The sequence below is a fragment of the Myodes glareolus genome, chromosome 3, assembly GCF_982192425.1.
Source record: "Myodes glareolus chromosome 3, mMyoGla1.1, whole genome shotgun sequence".
Taxonomy (NCBI): Eukaryota; Metazoa; Chordata; class Mammalia; order Rodentia; family Cricetidae; genus Myodes; species Myodes glareolus.
In genome coordinates, this window is record NC_142028.1 from 17254015 (window position 1) to 17260080 (window position 6066).

Sequence of the window (6066 nt, forward strand, 5' to 3'; positions counted from 1 at the left end):
AGAGTGTCTTTCAAACTATACTAGAACATCAAAGCGGTCTTCTAGGAACTTTAGATGACAAGTTTAATTTTAAAATATAAAAGATAACTAGGTGTGTACGGGCTACCCAGGGGAAGAATTCTTCCAGGAAATCTCCATCTTCCCACTTATTAGTTCATCTGAGGGTATCTTTTGAGAATCTGTTTCATGCCAGGCACTGTACTAGGCTTTTGGAACGCAGAGATGTCAAGGGACAGTCTTTGTTCTCCGGAACCTTGGAATCTAGTGTGGAAACCTAAGTGATGAGGTCTCTGCTGGGGACTCACAAAACACTGCCAACTTGGGAATGTTCCCAGATCTTCTGAGACTCTTGCCTTTTCCAGCACATTTCCCTGATGTTTTAGCAGTTGGGTACATGCTGTGGACTGCTATCCTTCTGGTATGACATGCCCATTGCCCTCTCAGTAGCTGTGTGTACCTACAGAAGACCTGCACAAGAGTCAGCCTGGCCTAGGGGCCTTAAGGCAGAGGGTACATGAGGTTCGATCACTCTCCAAAGGTTTATAGACAGTTAACAGATATGGGGGAATATTCCTTGGTGGTGCAGCTGCCCACATTCCAATACCATAACGCTCATTGATTGGTACACCAAGCTATACTTGGGTATGATGGCTTCTTTGTTTCTGTCATAGGTACCTTATCTGGTTTATTTATTTATTATTTCATGTTTCCTCATGAAATGTTTGTGCAACAGCGTGTACGTTTGATTTGCTTTGGCAGATTAAGCATGAGTAGAAATGTGGCATGCGACTTATAGGTGAAAGCCTTTGAGAAAGGATATATGTTTTCTTATCTCCCCTCCCCACCGCCACCGCGCACCTTTGGGAACCGGGAAAGAGTGTGTACAGATGGACTGACCTCAGTCTCCCTCCTGGAGTGACTTCAGTGAGTGGAATTCCTGGGCAGTTCACGTGAGATAAACTTCCATGATGCCGAAGTTTATCTGACACTTAGGAGTTCTTTGTTACAACACAAACCTGGTATATCTTGACTGATGGGCATTGACTTTGGTAAATAAAGCTTGGCTACACATTTGTACCCCAAGAAGAATCTTATACGTTTGGACCACAATGTTACTTGAAGAGAGATACGTGGAGAGTGTCAGGGAGTCTTTTAGAGCTAGCTAATGGCTACCCTTATAGCAATCAACCCTCTCTGGTACCTTGTTACTTATAAATTCCCCCACTGAATCATCAGTAAATCTCCCATATGCCATCCTCCAAGAGCCGTTATCAGACAGAACACCTGACACTCCGAACTTCTCTCCAACACACACCCCATCATGCTGCTTGGTTTTCCCCCTATCTCACTAGACTGGGATTTTCAGAACACAGTACATAGACAATGATTATGAATTGATGAGTACCTGTTGAGTGAGTGGATAAGGGATGAATGAATGAATGACTGAATGAATGAGTGACTAGCTCTGCTGTCTTTACACACCATGTCAGCATGTGGGTGACAGCAAGTTCTTTCAGGAAAGCATGAGAAGGTGGAAAGCTGTGACAGATGTGCTCTGTGACGGTCACAGCTTCTCCGCAGCGGAATGGTAATTAGAACCGTCCCAGAGCAGGTGTCGCAGGCCTTGGCAGCACAGTCTGCTCTCCTCCTTCTTAGCTATGTGGTCTCAAGTAAGTCACTTAACCTCTCAGTCCCAGTTGCTGGGAGGTTTGCAATGAGATAATGATTATAGTTCATAGACTACCCTCAATGGAAAGGACTCATGGGTACTTTCCAGCTTATTGTACTCTGACTCAGCTACTCAATGGTGGTATTGGGAATAAAGAAATAGAGCCCAATTCTGAAGCTCAGCTTGGAGCTTTAATACTATGGCAAACGAAATATGAAGATCAGCACTATTGTGTATATATATTTTTTTAAATGTTAAAGAAATGGTGACTTGTATTGCTCCCTGTTTCCTGCAGTTTAATCCCCTTATTTCTGTTAGCACATGGAAAGGAGGTGAGGAGATCTATCAGCAGGCCACCCAGCCTACACACAATCCTGCTTCATTCACTGGTTAAAGTCCTGGTAAGGGCTAAAGCCTGGATACATTTCTGGCAAGTAGCCAATCCCTGGGCAGCTATTTTCAAGGCTATATAACTTTCATTTTTTAAGCTTAAAATGATTGGGTAAGCATATTGGTATTCCTTAGGGCAAGTCCCCATCCTGTAACATGTAAGTACTTTGGAATAAATAACTCCATGCTAAAATAGGAAAGTTGATTGGAATTTAAAGAACATTTACATAAAATGGACACATTGCCTTGAGTACCAATCAACAAAGAACCAAAAGTTCCTCTGTAACAAAGCGGGTGGGCGACCTGAGGTAGACAGGCTAAGAAGCGTGAGATTTGCATACACCATGCCAATACATAGACAAGGGTTTTAAGGTCAACCATGTAGAATAGTGTAAGGCAATTTAATGTATAATGTATCATAGAATTTACAATGCAAGATGCCAGGTAGCGTTCATCCTACAGGCATGTAACCATGTACACATGTTTTCCAGCCCTCCATGGGTTCCTTCCTCAATCTTCGGACATCACTAACCACACAGAAGGTCATAAGCATGAGTAGTGTGGAAACTTGACCTTCGCCTGCTTCTCCGCCCTGCATCATGTCCCAGAAGCTTCTAGACCAGCCACGTGTTTCACCGTCTTCTCCTGTCGGACATCTGCACTCAAGGGCTTGGCAAACAAGCTTGTCTGCTACCTGACTCCTTCCCTGCTTCCTCTGATTCCCTCTTGCACCCTAGTTGGTCTTCCCTCTACAGTGACGGGTGGCCTGGCTACATGTCATAGAACTTCATTGTATCAGTTCTGTGTACACCCAGTTGAAATAAACTTGAGTTAAAAACACAAAGCAAGCCATTAACCTTATTCGCTGCTATCCTCTGTGTCTCTTTTTATCAAATTTCCCTTGCCCACAGTGGAAATACACATTGTATGAATATACTATTAATATGTTTATTTTAATATAGTGCCTTCTATATGTGAGTGTGTGTATTATGTTAGTTTACCATAACAAGTGGCATGCATTTTTCAGTATCCTGCATACATTTCCCATTTTGCAACATTTAATTTTAACTACAATAATAATGATATATTATGGAATTAAGAATCTATAAATAGGGGCTAAAAAAATGGATCAGCAGTTAAGAGCACTGACTCTATTAAAGGGCCTGAGTTCAATCCCCAGCACTCATGAGGCTGCTCACAACTGTCTGTAGATCCAGCTTCAAGGAATGATGCCCTCTTCTGGTCTCTGTAGGCACTGCACACACACACACACACACACACACACACACAATGCACATTCATGCATGTAGGTACAACACCCATACACATAAAATATTTTTTTTGATTTTTCAAGACAGGGTTTCTCTGTAGCTTTGGAGCCTATCCTGGAACTAGCTCTTGTAGACCCAGGCTGGCCTAGAACTCAAGAGATCCATCTGCCTCAGCCTCTGCTGAGATTAAAGGTGTGTGCCACCACCTCCCAACATAAAATTATATTTTTCAGAATCCATAAATGTTATTCACATCTGAGCTGTGGAACATATTATGATTGTTCTGACAGGCCTTTACACTTGGATTCTCCCAAAAATCTATGTTAAATCCTAATTTCCAATGTAATAACAGTGGGAGTTGGGGCCTATAAAAGGTGCTATGAGGACCTTACCAGTATCCTAATAAAAGATACCTCATAGAATAAACATTGTTTCTGCCCTGTGAGTACAGAACAAAGCGATGGCCACCTATGAGCCAGGAGCTAGACCCTCAGCAGGCCCAGCATCTGCTGCTGTGCTGGTCCTGGGCTTCTCAAGCCCCACAACTCTGTAGAATAAACTCCTGTTGTTTATAAACCACCCAGTCTCTAACAGTTTTTAAAGCAACCCAGATGGACCAAAATAATTATTTTTGATGTTAAGTATAATTGTTTTCCTTCCCTGAAGTCAGTAATTGTTCATTCTGTTTGACTTTCTAGGTAATATCATTAACTTCACTTCAAGCTCTTTATTAGTTATCTAAATCCTCTCATCAGGCGTGCTATCAATTTTTGCTTGAAGAGTCTCCTCCCGGAGTCTTCTGGTGTGCTCTAGTTCGACCTATAACGCCCCACTACTGGTGTTATTATCCTCTCTCATTCTCTCCTCAGTACTGTGTGCAGCTAACTGAATGTGCCCCACCCCCGAGAGTCTTCCTTTGGATTCCTAATCCTCACAGCACTGGGTTTAAGAGGTGGGAACTTTGGAGAGGCTCTGTCCTCATAAATGTAATTAGTGCCCCCATGGAACAGTCCCCAAAGTCCATTCTTCCCCTTTATTACAAGCTGACACTGCAAGAAAATGATATGTATAAATTAAAAAGCAAACCCTCACCAGACACCGGATGTACTGGTGCTGTGTTCCTGCATGTCCCCGCTGACAGGGCAGTGAGAACCAAATATTGTTTATTGCAAGAACCTAGTTTCATCACAGTCAGGAGCAGAGAGAAATTAATGCATGCATTCCTGCTGCTTGGCTCCATTTCCCTCCTTTATACAGTCCAGGACCCAAACCCACAGTGGGTGGGGCTTCACAAATCAGTTAGCACAATCAAGACAAACCCCATACACATGCCCATGGGCCAACTTAATTCTATGTATTATTCTATGTCCCCTCACTTACATTCTTTTCCTGGGTGACTCTAGATTTGTATCAAGCTGACAATTAAAATTAACCATCACAGTCATTCGGGGAAGACTTGAAAATACTTTTGTGACTTCAAATTATTTCAGATGGAAGTAGAAAAGAATCCACTGTCCAACCTATGGCTTACCTACCTGCTGATCTAATGATGGTGAACGCAACTGCAAGCAATATTGGAATGTAAAAGGAGATTGCTCGTTCATTTCCCAGCCGCCCAGACCGAATAATCACACAGAAACTGTATTAATTACAACACTGTTTGACCTATTAGCTCAGGAAATCTTATTAACTTACTCTTACATCTTAAATTAACCCATTTCTGTTCATCTATGTATCACCACAAGGCTGTGGCCTACCAGTACGATTCTGGTGTTCCAGTATCTTTCTCCTTCAGCAGCTACATGGTGTCTCCTTGACTCTGCCTACTCTCTCTATATACATCTTCCAGTCTGGCTATTTTCTGCCTTGCTATAGGCCAAAGTAGCTTTATTCATTAACCAATAATTACATCCCACATCACTATAAGAGACACTATAAGAGACTCTGTAAGATAGACAGTCTCCAAACAACACACTAAAATCCTGCCACCTGACAGCAAACTCAGTTTGAACAGAAATCCAGACACTTCTTCCGACATTCACTTCTGGCTAGGCAGAAGCCCAGAGAAGAGATTCATCAATTCTAAGTCCAAGCCCTCGCTTTTCTCTGCAGAAGGGTGACCCACAATAAGACTATACACCATCCCTGGAGGAGGTACCTGCTCATACCCATGGCACACGATCTTGCCTTTGGGATCCCCAGACAAGACAAACTTAAGAGTCTATATATCTTTTCCCTAGTAGTCAGCTATCCAATCTCCAGGCATACCAGATAGGCAACATCAAAATTCTTGTCAATGTGATACTGAGCCAATACTATGCCAGACCGTGTGTATGGTCACAAAAAAAACAAACAAACAAAAAAAGAAAGAAAGGAAGAAAGTGTGAAACCATTCCTTCTATCTTTACCTCATCTCTCAGAATTCTGTGTGAAAACATTTTCACCTCTGTTCTGCACACACGCACACGCACACGCACACACATTGTCAATCTAATACAATCTGACATAAGCCAGAGTCATCTGGGAAGAAGGAACTTCAGTCAAAAGAAAAATGCCTCTGTTAAATTGGTCTGTGAGCAAATCTTTAGGGCATTTTCTTGATTAATGACCGATGTGGAGGGTCCACCCTACTTAGGGCAGTGTCACTCCCTGACAGGTAGTCCTGGGTTGTATAAGGAAGCAGGCTGAGCAAGCCAGGATGCGCATGACGGTAAGCACCTCCATGGCCTCTGCTTC

At 42.7% G+C, this 6066-nt stretch overlaps 1 long non-coding RNA gene across 1 annotated transcript; it reads left to right on the forward strand.

Moving 5' to 3' along the window:
* The first annotated feature begins 274 nt into the window (after positions 1–274).
* Positions 275–2903, forward strand: LOC125399421 (uncharacterized). The gene is made up of 2 exons (XR_007231680.3): positions 275–418; positions 2551–2903. It is a non-coding gene; the product is annotated as an uncharacterized LOC125399421 (long non-coding RNA).
* The last annotated feature ends 3163 nt before the right edge of the window (positions 2904–6066 follow it).